The 15,574-nt window shown below is 38.1% G+C and overlaps 1 pseudogene; it reads left to right on the top strand.

Moving 5' to 3' along the window:
* Positions 1-1,027: 1,027 nt before the first annotated feature.
* LOC129499393 (histone deacetylase 8-like) overlaps positions 1,028-15,574 on the top strand; it is a 49,096-nt pseudogene continuing 34,549 nt past the window's right edge.

Genomic DNA, 15,574 nt, shown 5'->3' with positions numbered 1-15,574 from the left:
ACATCATTAATAAAAGTACCCAAGGGGGAAGTCCCTGCAGGATCAGTTAACAGTTCCCTGCAGAGGCATTTTGGAGTCTGAAGATAATACTCACTCTGCCTTGATTTTAAATTTTGATATTTTTCGTCATGCACTTCTTGCATTTTTAAAATATTGCCTCACAATATTTATCTTGGTTTCTGAGTTCCTTGACATCCCCTTAAGTTTTGTGGCACATATCTCCCTAGCTTGTGCCCTGCTGCAGTGCCAAATGGTGGCACACTAGTCGCTTAATTAGGGTATAAAGAGCAAGAAATCACATACTGAAATGGGAAAGGGGTTGGGAGCAATGGGTGTGGGCCTAGGCGGAGCACTTGACTGCCAGTTTGTGGAGTTTGAACTTCATTCAGTTGCTAGCAAAGATGCTGGGAGAAGACAGTGGTATAATTGAAACCCAAGCCTAGGAAGATGGGCCTGCTACAGACATAGGAAGGTGGTTTGGAGGGGAAGAATGGGAGAAATGGGGTACCAGGGTATATTCACTGTTGTTGGGGTCTTATGAAAATCAGATGAATTTCCCCAACAAAGTCACATGTATTCTGCTTATAATTGGAGAGGCGTTGGTGGGGCTAGCTGAGTGCCCACAGGTAGGACTCCCAGGTCCTGGGCTAAACCTCAGCCATTTCCTACCAGATTTCCATGAGCAAGAGGCTCCACTTCTAAGCTGCCTTTTCTTCATGTGTGAAATTGTCAGACAATTCTCATAGCGTTTTTGTGAGGATTCAGAGAAATAAAGTATACTAAGGGCTTTGGAAACTCTGAGAGTTTAAGCAAATATAAGGCATTGCTCTTACCTACATATCTATATAAAATAGAATTAAAGTTCTATGGCTTTACAAAAGTTGTCTTAAGTAGGAAGCTTCTTTGATTTAACAAGCTCTTTTAGTGTGAGCAGGATTCTGTTGACAAAGCTGTGGAATCAGCTTTTGGGTAATTCAACAATTTTGTGAATTAAGATACCTCAGTACTCTCCTGCCAGTCACTCAGAATGACGCTTACCCTCATCAATGTAGTTTTTGCCTCAGTGAAACACCTAGGACTTACCTCGTGCCCTGAATCACTGTCACAGCAGGTGAGCTCCTTGGTTGCTGCATTCATGGAGAACGAATCACCACTTGTCTATGGGAAGCATTTTAAGCATGCAGAACTCTCAAAGGAAAAAAAAAAAAAGCTAACATAAGAAGCCTTCCAGAAGTTATGGAAAGGAGGAAGTACCTAGCCCCAGACCTATCACAGGTAGTTAGAGATATTTGCAGAATATGTAGCAATTTACATCATCCAAACCTTCTCTATCTTTGTTCTGCCTCCATAGGTCCTAAGGATTATTTTTAAACAATCAAAATAATGATAAAATTATAAAGAAGAAAAAGAACAAGATATAAACATTTTTAGAGGGAAGGGCTTTGTACTTTTATGAGTAAAATGCTTTGTCTACGTAAATTTTAAATCAATTGCATTTGTTTTTGAAGTAACTTTTATTATTGGTAGTCAATGATACATGATATTAAAAAGAAGCTCAGACCAAAAGTCTCAGTAGAGAGTTTCCCTCTCCAAAAAGCATCGTTACCAGTTTTTTTTGCATCTGGTTACAGAAATATCCCACACACGAGAGCAAGAATAGTTAGTTAGTTAGTTTTTTTTTTTTTTCCTCTTGATGTCTAATCATGAAACCAGAAGACTGAAGAATGCCTTAGAGGTCATCTAGATGCCAAATTGCAGACTTTTAAATTATAATTATGTTCTGGAATAGAAAAAAGAAACGTGAAAGCAGCTTTCTCTTGTGGCACAAGTATATTCACGGTTGTAAAGACACCAGATCACATGGCAAGACTCTTCTTCTGAGCATTAAGTAGTGAAAGAAAGAAACTGAGTTCACCTAGAGTTCTGAAACCTATAATGCCCAGTGTCAACCTCAGCCTAAAATACCCACAGATTCAGATGCCCTAGGTTGCCTGAGGCTGTGGAAGGAAGGGTTTTCTAAATAACAAATGGAATGAACTGATATGGACAAAGACAACTTGATCTAGGAAATTGTGCATTGAAACTATTTTTAACAGCCTCACATTTAGCATCATCGATCAATGTCTTCAAGACTAATAAAGTCTGTGTTTTTTTTTTTAAATCCTGCTACACAGTGTGGCTAACAGCTTTTCAAATTCTTCGTTCTGATGATGAGCTTTCAGGTAAGAAATTTAAGAAGTCTCAACTTTTAGGTTGATTCATATGAAACTGACATTTTTCTAGGCCATCATCCCCGGAATATTGGCAATATCATTTTGCTTTTCCCAGTGGTTCCCCTGGCAATCACAGAATCACTCCTGGGCTAGGGATAAGTCTGTGGCTGTTGCATATATCTATCAACTGGGAGTGAAACCTGTCACTTCTAGTAATGTGATATGGTGGGGTCTGGAAGACCCACAGCATTTGAAATAGGCTTCTGATGCTTATGCTTGGGACCCTATTCTGTTTTGTACACAATTAGTACCGGTATGGGGTTTTACTCTTTAAGGATTCTAGCTGGTTTATAAATGTCCACCTTTTTTGACTGAGTTGCCATGGCACAACATTCTGTCCCTAATTTACTAATTAATATATATTTATTAGCCATGTGTTTCCAATCAAACTGTTAGTTCCTTGAGTGCAGGGAACAAGTCTTAAAAATCTTCAATTTCCCTCATCCAGTGCCTAGCTCAGAAGCAGAAGCCCATCAATAAATGACAATTATCGGCTGTCACCATTCAGGTGGGTCATCAGGGGCAGGAGACAAATAGTTGATCTCTAAAAAGAAGAAATCTGCTATTTTGAACACATGCATAAGTGTAAAATTGCATCTGTGATAACTTTCACAATTAAAGGTATGGGATATTAAAAGTATATAATAGAAATAGTAGGGAGAGGAACAGGAACCAGAGCCCAAGTTGAGTCCAAAAAGCTGGATCCAGACAGTGGCTCTAGAACAACCGGAATTGGAAGACGGAGGAACCGGTGGACAGTGGGCAGTCGCTACCTACGGTTTACATCTACAGTCCCAAGTATGTCAGCATGAGCGACTCCCTGGCCAAAGTCCCCAGGTAGGCCAGTCTGGTACATTCTTTGATTGGTGCATATGTGCTGCACGAGCAAATGCGAATAGGTAAGTCTACCGTAGACTCCTCTGTGGAGGAGATGACCATCTTCCACACTGATGGCTATCTGTACCATCTCCAGAAGGTCAGCCAGGAAGGAGATGACGATTATCCAGACTCCATAGAATATGGGCTAGGTTATGACTGCGCAGTCATAGAAGGGATAATTGACTACACGGAAGCTGTAGGAGGGATTACAATGATGGCTGCCCAATGCCTGATTGATGAAATGTGCAAAGTAGCAATTAATTGATCCAGAGGGTGGCGTCATGCATGGAACATCTTCACCAGGAGTAGGTTCCAGCTCAGGAAACCACTGTCTTTGCTCATTCATAGGAAACAACTCCTCATCCATTAAAGTTTGAGATTGTAAACTCATGAGATTGTAGCAATTCAGTCACATCTTCAGGTTCTGCTTTTCATTCTAATTCTCTTGCTATTTCCACAAACTTTCAATTTGTAAAAAAAAAATGCAGTATCTGTGGAGCACAATAAAATAAAGCACAATAAGAAAAGAGCAAAACAGTGGACAAGGGAAAGGAAGACTTTCTTGAAGATATAATGCCCAAAATGAGATCAGCAGGAGCAATCTAAAGTAATTAGTAGGGAAAAAAAATAAAGAAAATTTCTAGCAGAATTTAAAAATAGCATGTTTAGGGTAGCTAGGTGGCTCAGTCAGTTAAGCGTCTGCCATTGGCTCAGGTCATGATCCCAGGATCCTCAGATGGAGCCCTATGGTGGGTTCCCTGCTCTGCGGGGGGCTGCTTTTCCCTCTCCTCCCCATTTATACTGTCTCTTGCTATCTGTGTGTGTGTCTCTCTCTCAATAAATAAAATCTTTAAAAACCCAGAAAACCAGCACATTTAAAGGCACTGCAGTTGGAGAGAATGCAAATCTTTGGGAGGGATCTTAGAAGTCTTTACGTTTAACCAGTCACTAACCCCATGGACTTTTTTTTTTTAATAAATTAATTTTTATTGGTGTTCAATTTACCAACATACAGAATAACACCCAGTGCTCATCCCGTCAAGTGAACCCCATGGACTTTTGACGTAACTCAATATCTAATAAGAACAACTGCCATAAGGAAGCAAACTGTCCTCAGTGAGCACATAAAACAATCTGGTGTTCAGCAGCATGCTATGGTAGAAAGGGCAAAGGTTTGATTTTAGACAGATTTGGGTTTGAACCTCTGTTTTATCTCCTTCTTGCTATGTAACCTGGGCAAAGTCCACAACTTCTAAATACCAGATTTCTTGTCCCATATTATCATCTATGTATGGTATTAATTGGAAGATTAAAAGGGCACACATATGTAATGTACATAACATAGTACCTGACCCACATTAAGTGTTGAATAAATACTACTTTCATCTCATGACCACCCATCTTGCTAATTGCAAGGCAAATGGAAGGGGGAACCCACAATATGCTTTGAATTTCCAGTCTGAGTTCTTTCTTAGAAGCACTGCCTCTGCTACAAGCAATCATATTTTATCTCCCCAGATGCAATATAGCATTCCTGTTTTCACAAAAATGATTTAACATACATAGAAAATGCTTTAAAATTGTTTTACCTTCTCCTGTCCAGATAGCCTAGTGTTTCCACATTCCTTGTGTTACCATATTTCCAAAGAAAACACAGTAGATGGAAGGATAGATTATAGTTTAAAGATTTCAGCATTTGTATTGATGAAGTTAGGACAGAAGATTTACTAAGACATCACACAGATAAATTTAAACAGTGACTAGTTCTGAATTTCTATCACAAATAGCCAAGTATGACTCTACCTTTTCTCTTGATTGCATGAATTAAAATCTTGAAGAGTAGTCTTCAGAAAAAAAATTACATATATATGTAATTATATATAAATATATATATATATATAAAGATATAAAGATATAAAGATTGTTTTGATTACACTCTGCTATAGCAGGGCCTCCACCTTAACTCAAACTTGGTTGTATTAAGTTTGGGGTTTGTTAGACTGAACCACCCTAATGACTCCCTCCTTTACTTCAGCAATGTTTTTGAACGAACTCTTTTTGGGTTAAAGTGACTGTCTCCACCAAGATCCAGAAAAGCTACTAGGCTTTGTGCTAACAGAGAGTCCTTTATTCTGCCAGGACACAAGCAAGTCAGTAACCACACAGAGCTGCTATTTCTCCCCAAGCTTCTGTGCTGCTAGTTTAGAGGAGAGAATGATGCAATCCATTCGTATCTGAGATGGAGGGAGCTCCTCTGGGACACACACAGCTCCTTCTCTTCTATATATTCTGATCCCCTAGCCCTCCAAGACAGTCACAGTGAAAGATGCTCCTGCTGCTCTATCGCCAGACACTCTTAGGGCCCAAAGGACCTGCCCAACCCCTGGTGGCCCTATGATTTCTGCTGCTGCGGTCTCATTGTAGAAATACATGGCCCAGGACTCTACTACTTAAACTGCACTTCTTAGGGAGCCTGGGTGGCACAGCAGATTAAGCATCCGACTCTTGGTTTCTGTGCAAGCCCTGATCCCAGGGTCATGAGATTGGGCCACACGTGGGATTCCATGCTCAGCATGGAGTCCGCTTGAGATCCTCTTTCCCTCTCCCCCTGCCCCTCCTGCTCGTGTTCTCTCTCTCTCTCTCTCTCAAATAAATAAATAAATCTTTAAAAAACAAAACAAAACAAACCAACAACTACCCTTCTCAGATCAGCAGCTTCAGCATTACTTGGGAATTTACTAGAAATGCAGATTCCTGTTCACTCCAGACTCAGCGAATCAGAATCTGCCTTTTAGCAAGACGGCCAGGTAATTCAGTTGTACTGTCCTAGGCCACTCAGCCAAGAAAGGGAGAAAATAAAAAGCACTTTAAATAAAGGTGAGGGCAGCCCCGGTGGCACAGCAGTTTAGCGCCTCCTGCGGCCCGGGGTGTGATCCTGGAGACACGGAATCGAGTCCCACGTCGGGCTCCCAAAAGGAGCCTGCTTCTCTCTCTCTGTCTCTGAATGAATAAATAAATAAATCTTTAAATAAATAAATAAATAAATAAATAAATAAATAAATAAATGTGAAATGCATTTCCTTTGACCTGGATGTCCTTTCTCACTCCAATCCCCAGGCCTTATCTCTGTATACCTAAATCCTACCTTGTTTTTCTTTGTTGAGCTGTTTGCAATGCCTCCTCTGGAAATCTTCACTGACTGCCAGCCAGAGATGTCTTTCGCTCGGTCACCTGTATCTCACAGCAGTCTGTTTACACTGTATAAGTATGTTTGCACATGTCTAATCCATCCTGTTCAAGGCTTGAAACTTGTCTGAATTTTCTATCTTCTAGAATGTCTAGCATGTTGGGCCCTGGAGGGGAAAGCCTATATATTTATTGAAAGAATGGAAGAAAATGAAGAAAGAACCAGCTACATTCATGAAGTAATTGTCTCTGAAAAACAAGCCCCAATGGTGGACTTGAGCCTGTTTGGAACAGGAAGCCAGGAACCATGTTATGTTCATCTTTAAAGAGCCCCAATACACCAGACACGGAAATGTCCCAGTTTTCTGGAAGCTAACTGGACCAGATCAGATTCAAACCCACCCCATCACAGCACTCATCATTTAGAACTGGCCCAAAGCAGATGTCTTTCCAGAATAAAATCATAATTCTGTTTGCTAGAGCCTTGATCCCTGGCTTTAGGTATGCTGTGGTCTCTGAACGGACTACCTCCTTGCCCACTTTTTGTCCTATGTCTCTTCCTATTTGATAGTTAATATATTCATTTTTTCCCCAAAGAAGAACAGTATTTTTGAAAATCTTTTTTCAGATTCTTTTTTTCTTTAGAAATAAATCTTACTGAAAAATATTTAGTGTTTTTAATTCAAGTTTTCATAATTCATCCTTGAATAAAGCCAATGAGTTTCTGGCTGCAAGTTGCAAGTTAAAAGAACAAGCCATTTTATTACTCTTAATTGATGACTGAGTCAATTAAAAACTTTGACTCCAGATGAGATTTATGATGTCATATTCAGAATAAATATATCTTCCTGAGAGACATCCTGGTGTCATTACAATTTTGTCACGTAAAATATAATGGGAAATGTTCCTAGGACTTACAAGAAATTAGACTTACTAATGTCAATACTGTTGTAACTCATAAAATGAGTATATGACCCACATGAGGAGACTGTTGTAGGACTGGAGCTCACATAGAGTAGGTACGTTTTCTTTGATAAACATTAAAAAGTATGACTACATTATTCAAGATCAGTCATTTTGGGGGTACTGTCATGTCTTATAAAGTTTTCCAAGAAAAATTGATGATCCTGTCGGGGAGAATATCAGAAACCATATGTGACTTCCACCTCTGTGAATTTCTTTTAAGTAAGCAGCTCTATCACAACAGCATTAACTGTAATAACAAAAATGGGTAACACTTCCCAGGAAATAATTTGGTCATATTTATTAATATGGTCATATTTAATAATAAGTTGGTCATAATTGGGGAGCCTGCTTCTCCCTTTGCCTGTGTTTCTGCCTCTGTGTGCGTCTCTCATAAATAAATAAAATCTTAAAAAAAATCCATTTTGCGCTTTTTTTTTTTAACATTCTGTATTCAAGAACTAAAGAAAGGAAGTGAGAAGTGAGATGGTTTGCACAGGAACTGATATCTTTCCTATTTGGGGTCTAGAGGGGTAGGATGGGGACAAACCCTCACCCTCCACTTAAATACCTTGACTATTCATTTTCTTCACAATGACTCAGAGTGTCATCACTCTAGAGCTCATGCCTAGGAAAACAGAAAGAGGAAGATGCCTCCAAAAGGACTGGTCTCAGCAAAATTGGCAGGACTCCATTCACTTTCCCCAACTTTCCACCTAGAGGCTTTAATTATACTGTTAGATAGTAGTCTCACCTCAAGCACAAATTTTTCTTGGCAAGAATTCAAATTCATACAGATTGTCTTCTATAAACCTCTACAACTCTGTTATGCTTACCAGAACTAGTCCAAAGTCATTTCCATGCTGCATGCATGTCTCATGAGACAGGACAGGTCTCAATGTCACTCACTTGTATTTTGACTTTTTTTACCTCCTCTTATCTGTATTATCAAGCATATTCAATAGGTCTCAAGAAAATATGTCATTCTATTTGTGTATGGATGAGACACATAACCTATGCAGCACTGGGAATTAAAGGGTTACATGGGAATATTGGAGAACTCTGGTGGCTGGATGGCAGAGAGCAAGTGAGGGTATGTGTTTAAGGGTCTTATAATGGCAGGTACCACGGTGCTCGAGTTAAGAGATCTTAGGGAAGGATGATTGCATTTTTCTAGAGACATTCTTTACTCTTAATTTTTGTCTAAAGAGACTTAAATTCAGCATGTGTAACTTGCATTTCCCCCTTCATCTATTAGAGGAAGCCTCCCGGATCAAAGAGGGAAAGCACACCTTTCTATAACTTGCTTCTCTTTTATTGTAAACGAGCTTCTGTTTTTGGAGAATATTTCAACTGATTTTTGTTGTTCTTGGAGATAGACTTGCTGTGAAGTTGTCCAATTAAGTGAACAGATAGTTTTCATCCTATATTTTAATTTTGCTTGACTTTCACGGTCCAGTGATCTGCCATGAGGAGAGTATGCCCCAGGTAGCTGCTGCTACTTTATCCCAAACCCCCAAACAAGCACTAATAGACTAGATCTTAACCCAGTCCAAAGCCTAGAGCCAAGTCCAGCCATCCTGCTATCTAAGGCATAACCTCCCAGCCAAATCACCTTCAGTCAGCTGAGCCATGTTCACTTACAAATCAATGAGCATTTAATGTATGTTCTTATAGCAATCAAGTTTTAGGGTAGTTTGTTATGCAGCAGTATTGTAGCAATAGCTGACTAATACATACACTTAGAAGAATTATGGCATAAACATAAGCACAGAAAAGCTACTTATCTAGCTCAATCATCTTCTAGTCTAAGCCTTGAAAAGGACAGCATCAAAATCATTTAGTCATGTCATTTGCTTTGAAATGAATTGGGCTCACTGTACATACCTTTATAAAATAGAACCTATATAAAAATATATTGAATTTGAAAATAAAGTCATTCAAAATTAAAAAGCCATTTTATTTTCAAATATTTTCAGCAGGAGAACTTTCCAGTACAAACGTTCTTAAACAAGGTGGTTTTGTGTGAGTAACAGCAGAGCAAATATGCTTTAATAGCATATTATGCTATTATTTGTGATCAACTCTCCATCCATCCATCCATCCATCCACCTATCCACCTTCATTATTTTTTGTTTATATAGTCACTAAGGAACAATGAAGCAGGTTTTAGGTAATTCACATTAGAATCAGAAAAATTGCTTAAATTTCCTGCACTCAAATTATGTAAGGCATCCATGATCATTGTAGCAAAATTCAAAAGTATATATAACCAAACAGGAAAAAAACCTCCCACATAAATGCACCACCTAGAGATAACCTTTGTTAAAATTATATTGTTTATTTTTACAAAACTTCTTTTCTATGTGTGCCTGTGCGTATTTTTATATAGATTTAATTACAATGTATTCATACTGTGCATACTGTTCTGTAAACAGCTTTTACTGCTATTATGTTGTAACTTCTCTTCATGAAGATAATATAGAGCTACATAATCATTTGTAATGACTGTCTGGTATTTAATAAAATACATGCTCTATAATTTGTCAACTAGTCTCCTATCTTTGGATGTTTAGGTTGTTTGCAGGTTAATTTTCTTTTAAAATATCCATTATGAATAACACTTGGCTAAACATTCTTGCTCATACATTTTTCGCACTTTTCAAAGTATTTCCCTAGGATCAGTTCCTGGAAGGGTTATTGCTAATGCAAAGGAAATGTACATGTTTAAGACCCTTGTCAAGATTAGTCCCAGAAAGTTGTTACCCCTTTACATTCCCTCTAGGTAGAGGACTTTTGCTTTTGGAAGGATGTTTCTCCCTCATCTGTTTTCTTTTATGTACCTACTATTGACTGTGTTTCCACTTCGGGTAATTTGAGAAATTCCCTCTTTCCATTTTTTTCCTCGGTGACATATAAAGAAATAAAACATGACTTGAGAAATGTCCTGAATACTTAAGTAAAAATAATCATGACAGCAAGCAAAGTAGTCTTCTTTTACAGAAAAAAAAAAATACTCTTAATTATGGCCTCAAGACTCTTTGGAATAATAGCAAACTAAATCATAACCCTTACAGTTTCATGATATTAAATAGGGCTTTTTGGAAATGAGTCATTTTGTACACATTGGGAGTTTTATGGTGAATTTAATGTCACTGAATTTAATTAACTTAAATTGTCATTTGCATGTTATTATACTGTGGAAAACCCTCCTTAGTCAGTGAGCTCTCAGCACTGAACAAAAAAACCGCACAGCTCCTCTCAGAAGTTAGAAGATCTATGTGACTAATTTATTAGGTGAAGAAACTAAGACATAGAGCTGTGGATTCTCCAGTAGCAGGAGTACAGAAATATCATAAAAAAATAAAGGTAAGCATGTTACCGTTGAAGAAGAGAAAAATTAAGATAAAGGACCATTTTCATGGGCATATTCAGTCTTTTGTAACCACTGAGAGATGAGATTATGAACTAAAGCCAGAATTTTCAGTTGAGTTGTTGCTTGGAAGTACAACTGGTATGGGACCTCCTCCGTGCATCCTCCAACTCCCAGAAATCACACAAACACATCAAAAAGAAATCCTTTAAAAATGATTTTAAGAAGGCAAAATAAGAAATGATAATATCTTGAATATTACAAAATAAACTGTTGTAGTGACGAATATATGGAAAACCTAAAATCTCTTAAAGACCAACTCCAAGATGTCTTTTTGTCACCTTAATCATTCTTATGTGTTTTGGAGGGAATTAGGAAGTTCTCATCGCAAAATCAGACTTTAAAAGAGTTTCTTCCAACTTTCATATGATTAATTTCTGATATGTTTTTCTAGCACATTAGTTGTTTTTGTTTTGTTTTGTTTTTTAGCATTAACATAGAAGATTATATTTCAAAGTGCTTGTTTGACAAAATCATTAAATTAACATTATCCTATGGAATGTTATATTCAGAGACAGTATCCTCTCAAAATAATTTATACATTTAAAAATAGATCTCTCCTGTTGCTTGTTTCTCTTGTAGCATATATATTTTCTGGGCGTGCCTTTTTATTCAAATAAAGTTCAATAGATATTTACTGAATAACCACTTAGTACAAGTCATGGTGTCATAGCTTTGGAGAACTAAGGATGAAGACAGCAGATTAGTAGGTTCCAGGGGCTGGGGGGGGGTGGACAGAGAGAGGTGACTGTCTAATGAGTATGGGGTTTCCTTTTTGGATGATGAAAAAGTACTGGAACTACCTAGCAGTGATAGTTGTATAATACTGTGAATGTACTAACTGCTACTGTACGCTTTAAAATTGTTACAGTGGTAAATGCCATGTATTTTACCACAATTTAAAAAATCAGGCAGGAAGGAAAAGAACTCATGGGGTTAATGAAAGAGAGGCACAGGTATTCCACTACAGAAGCACATTTAATCAGAAAATATATTTAAATTATCCTCCCAATATCACTATTGATTTCATGCAGTAACTGCATCAAATCTGACTTAACAAGCATGTGTTAGTAGGACAGTGATAGGCAGTCATACTTAAAACTCAACAGGGGTAGGGAAATGAATAGTAGACGGTCCTTGCCTTCAAGTAGCTTTCAATTTTATAGGGAATTAAGACAGCTATAAAAAATGTCTCATGCAAGACAGAATGTCAAGCCGTATAGGAGAGGTAAACATAGTGCTAAGGAAGTGATGAGGATAATTAGATTAATTATTGGGGAAAGCATCAGGGATGTGATAGCTTCTTACTTGGGCTTCAAGGATGGGTCTTATTTTGCCAAACACAGAAGATGTTAGCAGTCAGCCTAGCTGAAGGGAAGAAGATGGAGGGAAGTACAGAGCCAAGAAGTGCAATGTAGTTATGGGGAATGCCTGTAGCCATCTTGGCTGGAGGACATAGTTTAATAGCCCAAACAATGGTAGTGGATTTTGGGGAGGGATCAAGGACACATAGAAAAGGACTGAAGACACTTGGAAGATGATTTAGAAGTCATTTTTTTCCCCAACTTTTCACCTGCTAAATGGATCTTTATAGCATCTGGTGAGTGGCCATTCAGCTGCTTTTGGAATTCCTCTGGTGACTCAAAAGTTACCACCTCCTACAACAGCTCTGGACTGCTGTGAGGTAACTAAAATGGTCAGGTTCTTGTATTGATTGTAAGTGTGTTGACAATTTTTTTATTCTTTTAAGTTGGCTCTATGCCCAGCATGGAGCCCAACACAAGGCTTGAACTCAGGACCGTGAGAGCAAGACCGGAGCTGAGATCAAGAGTTGGATGCTTAACCAGCTGTGCTACCCAGGTGCCCCTGCCTACAGTTTCTATCCATTTATTTTAGTTCTGCCTTTGAAACCAAATAAATATCATATCAGTTCTTCGAAATTCAGGTCAGGAAATATGTTTTCCTTTTAAATTAGATATTCCTGGACTGTTTGATTGTTCAATTGTTTCTCTTATGACATACTTTTTAAGACTCTTGCAATTCTTCTTGCCATTCATTAATTTGGTAAGCATGCCTTTGATGTTGAGATTCAAGGCTAAATAAAATAATTTAGAGGAAATTGTAGATGATATTTTAAACAAGCCACTAGAATTTCCCTTTCAGGTAGACTTTGAATTAGTCATTAATTGGTCATCTCTAAAAATGGTCATTGAACTAATTATGAATTCAGCCAATTTTATTTTAATTTTCATTGACCAATATTTTATTATTTTTAAATACATTTTATTATTATTTTATTATGAGGCATATTTTAACTGTATTGCTAAAATTAACATAGTGACTAGGAGCTCAGGCCCTGGAGTTAAGATTTGGTGACTGGTGTCTGGCACAACCAGCTATTAGCCATGACCTTGGGCAAATTTCTTAGTTTCTCTGTGCTTCAGTTTCTTCCTCTATAAAATGTGTATAAAAATACTACCTACTTTTTTTTGTTAAATAAGTTTTTATCTAGCAGTAGTAAAAATAAGAAAATATTAATTATCACTATTATTATAGTATTTTTAAATATACCACAAATTATTTGATATTCCCCCCTTCAAGAGATGGAGCCTAATTTCTTTTTTCTTGAGTATGGGTTGGATTTAGCAACTTCTCACAAATAGACTACATAGTTTTTCAACAAAAAAGTATCACGGCTACCTCCTTGTTGTTTCTTGGTTTGCTCACTTGGGAACTAACTATAAGCTGCCATGTCAGTTTTTTGCTTCTGTGTAACAAGCCACCTCAAATTTAGCAACTTAAAACAGCACACATTTATTAGCTCAGGTTTTCAACACAGCATGCCTAGGTCCTTCTCAGGTGTCTGAAGTGTATTTGAACAAGGACATTATAAGCCAGAATAGCTTGCAGAAGGCAACTTGGGCAGAAGGCATCCATAGAGGAGAACTGGAAGTAGGTAGAGTATTTGGGTTACTATCCAACAGCTTGGGATAAAAATAATGTTTGCTCCCAAATCCTGAGGTGACAGTGGAACTGGACAGAGATATTGGAAAGGAAAAATCACTGAAGAACTAGAACCTACTGGATTTAGCAAGTTGAATTACTATCAGGCATTGATGGAGTCCTGGGACTTCAGTGGTCAAGACATACAAATGTGGGAAGGAAGGAATATACACTGGGAGTTATTCAATGGTGGTAATTGTTCTAGTTGTGTGTGGGTGACATGCTGTGGGGAGGGTGTAAAAAAATAGAGCTGAAAGAAGGATGTTAGGGGATACTTAAATTTAGAAGTGTGGCAAGTAGAAAGTCAGAGAGAGAAGGACAGAAATGGAGGATTTTAAAAGGTAGGAGGAGAGTGAGAAGCATTAAGTGGGAGATGAGAATTTCAAGAAGGAAGGAGGTAAGTAATATCAATGAATGCCCTTTCTTAAGGTTAGAGAAGATGAAGACCAAGCAATTCAATGACAATGAATTTGCAAATGTATTGTAAGAAGAAAGAGGACTCAGCCAGTGCCTTTCCAAGTGCAGCAATCTAGGGAAGCTGACAGAAAATAAGTATGTTTCTCTTAAGAATGAGGAGAGTGATCTGGTCTCCGAAAAACTATCCCAATTCTAATGTTCTTCCTCTTGGAGATAGAGCATCCTGGGAATTTAAAGGAATGATTAGTTAAATATTTCTCTCAGTGGAGGTTACTCATTTAACTCATTGCCAAAAAGAACAATGCTGCATCTGAAGTGCTTCCTGAATTAAAAACCCTGGACTCATAATTTGGGCGTTGGTCATTCACTGCTCTCAAAGCCACCTTGAGGCTGTTCTTGGCAGCAGAGATACCTGACATCCATCCATCATGACACCTGACATCCATCCATCACTCACTACCACCCATTAACCAGACTGCCTTGGGCCATACTGAGCTTCTGGCAATTTGGGGGAAGGAGAGCCTATGTCACCCAAAACCATTAAACAATGTTATAACATGGAGACACAATGGGCACCTAGCGGAACTACAAGGACTAGGTTTGAACAAGCACTTGCCATGCTCCTGTCTTTTCTCCATCCCTTGTCTCAGCCAATTTTACTGAAGACGATGTTTTTTTCAGGGGTATACAGATGTCATTGCTAAGCTCCTTGTCCTCCTTTGTCTTCTAACTTTTCCTAATTACCTCAGGAAAATCGAATTCTCAGTTCTTCTTTCTCTCTGTCCACTTCCCTATTTTTCCATTTTCTCAAAAATGAGCCTTAATCAATTCTGATAAAAATTAGAGAACACATTGGGGCTTTTGAGCGGCTCAGTCAGTTAAGAGTCTGCCTCTGGCTCAGGTCATGATCCCAGGGTCCTGGGATTGAGCTCAGAGCCCTCAGGGCTCTGGCTTCCTGATCAGAAGGCAGTCCACTTCTCTCTCCCTCTAGCCCCTCTCCACAGGCCCTCCCCTCGCTTGTACTCTATCATACGCTCTCTCAGATAAATATTTTAAAAGTTAGAAAAAAGAACACTAATTATACACCTCTGTCAAGAACATTAAAATTATATACTTTGAAGTTAAGTGTTGTGAAGAATTGACATTAATTTCTGAAGTCTATGAAAAAGAGGAACTGTTCCTTTGAAAACATGCACAAAATTTCCCTATGCATTATCACAGCCATTTAGAACATTTTTTCTTAGGCAGCAATATTCTGATTCTGTGTGTGTGTGTGTGTGTGTGTGTCTGCTGACATTGTAGAAGTTTGGTTTTCTGTTATTTTTCATTGCTAGTGTCTAATAATTCAGATATGAGAAAATAGGAATCCATATAGTCCAGAAATTTGGCCACTGTCTTTAATCCTGTTTCTAGAAGAAAA

The sequence above is a fragment of the Nyctereutes procyonoides genome, unplaced genomic scaffold (genome assembly GCF_905146905.1).
Source record: "Nyctereutes procyonoides isolate TBG_1078 unplaced genomic scaffold, NYPRO_anot_genome, whole genome shotgun sequence".
Classification (NCBI taxonomy): Eukaryota; Metazoa; Chordata; class Mammalia; order Carnivora; family Canidae; genus Nyctereutes; species Nyctereutes procyonoides.
Note: the sequence above shows the minus strand (reverse complement) of the source record. Positions and strands in the feature narration are given on the sequence as shown.